This window comes from Haplochromis burtoni, unplaced genomic scaffold (assembly GCF_018398535.1).
Source record: "Haplochromis burtoni strain Fernald_Lab_line unplaced genomic scaffold, NCSU_Asbu1 Contig_1117, whole genome shotgun sequence".
NCBI lineage: Eukaryota > Metazoa > Chordata > Actinopteri > Cichliformes > Cichlidae > Haplochromis > Haplochromis burtoni.
Genome location: NW_024583478.1, coordinates 46,037 through 47,453, shown reverse-complemented (window position 1 = coordinate 47,453; position 1,417 = coordinate 46,037).

The following is a 1,417-nucleotide window of genomic DNA, read 5'->3' as shown; positions in this document are numbered from 1 at the left end:
GCTGCCATTTTGGATTGTGAAGTTGGGGTTGGTGGAGCTGGTCAGATTTTCCAAGTTGGAAATCTGAGTTTCCAGTTAGAAATTCTGACTTGAACTGGAACACACTATAAGACATTGCCCCACCCCACCACCACATGAGCTGTTAAGGCGTGAGTAGGGGTTGAAATCTCTTGGAAGGACTCTCAAGCCTGCATTGCATGTGGCTGGTACCTGGTGTTGTTAGCCACCACATCTGTTCAGCAATGGCGGAGTAGAGGTGCATGGCCTCCTTTACTTATCTCTGTCTTCCATCATTTTGGTCCACAATGTGACCACTGGCATTTCTGAAAGAGTACAAATGCACAGCTGAGTCTTGTCCTGTTGCCGTGGCTCTCCTATGCTTTGCCATGTGTTTTGCAATGGTTTTCTGTTTTTTCCTACGTAAAAGTCAGAGGACTATTCACTGTACACTAGTCTATGCACTCTGTGGCTTATGTGAAGCCTCACATGATTAGTGGGTCAAAACATCTTCACATACCTAAACAAGTCCAGTTGCCTTCTTATCACGCATTCAAGCCAAGCAGCACAGGCTGTTTACATTTAGGTTCACAAACCTGTTTATTTACTTATTCATTTGTTTATTAATTTAAACATTTTCAAACCTGAAAATACAGACCAAATGAGACAGAGGACTCATGTACAATTCAGTAGAAATAGAAAGAACCTGTGGCTTTGTGGGCTCTCACACTAGACAAGATTTTTCAGGTCCGAGTCAGTATCACCATTTTTTACCTGATGCTTTGACCTGTCTTTGTTCTGGTACAGGTAATAAAATAGAAGAGACTTAGGGAGTCATTTCTTTAATTTTTCTTTAATTATTATCTGGGTCACATCAAATTATTGGGTTAGAGCAACCACAAACATCATCCTAATGTGTAGTAAACATACTTTGTGTGATTGTATATCCTTCTAAGATCCAGGAATTCATTCTTGTTCTCTGTGTAGGATATGAGTCTGAGACCTCAAGCATAGTTTATGCAATATATATGAGTCCTAATGTCCTATCAAGAGACATGTTGTGCTTTTGCAGTGATGCCACATTTGTAGGGTTTGATTTACAGACAACATGTAAATTCTTTTCAAAAATGAGAGGCACTGCAGCTTCCATGTTCCATAGCAACAATGGTTCATCTGTATTGATTGTATCTATTTTGAAAAATCCAATTGTTTCTTCAATTTAGTAGAATGTCGGAAATGTACAGTAATTTTAACACTTAACAAAACACAACTTCACTTATTCAGTCTCTTTGTCCAGAGGGCTGAGTGAACTGGCAAAGGGAAGTGAAACTTATTATTTGTCAGGAAAGGAAACACATTAGAGCAGCTAGGAGAAAGCTCAGAGGATGACAAATGCCAAAAAAATGAGTATGACAAAATA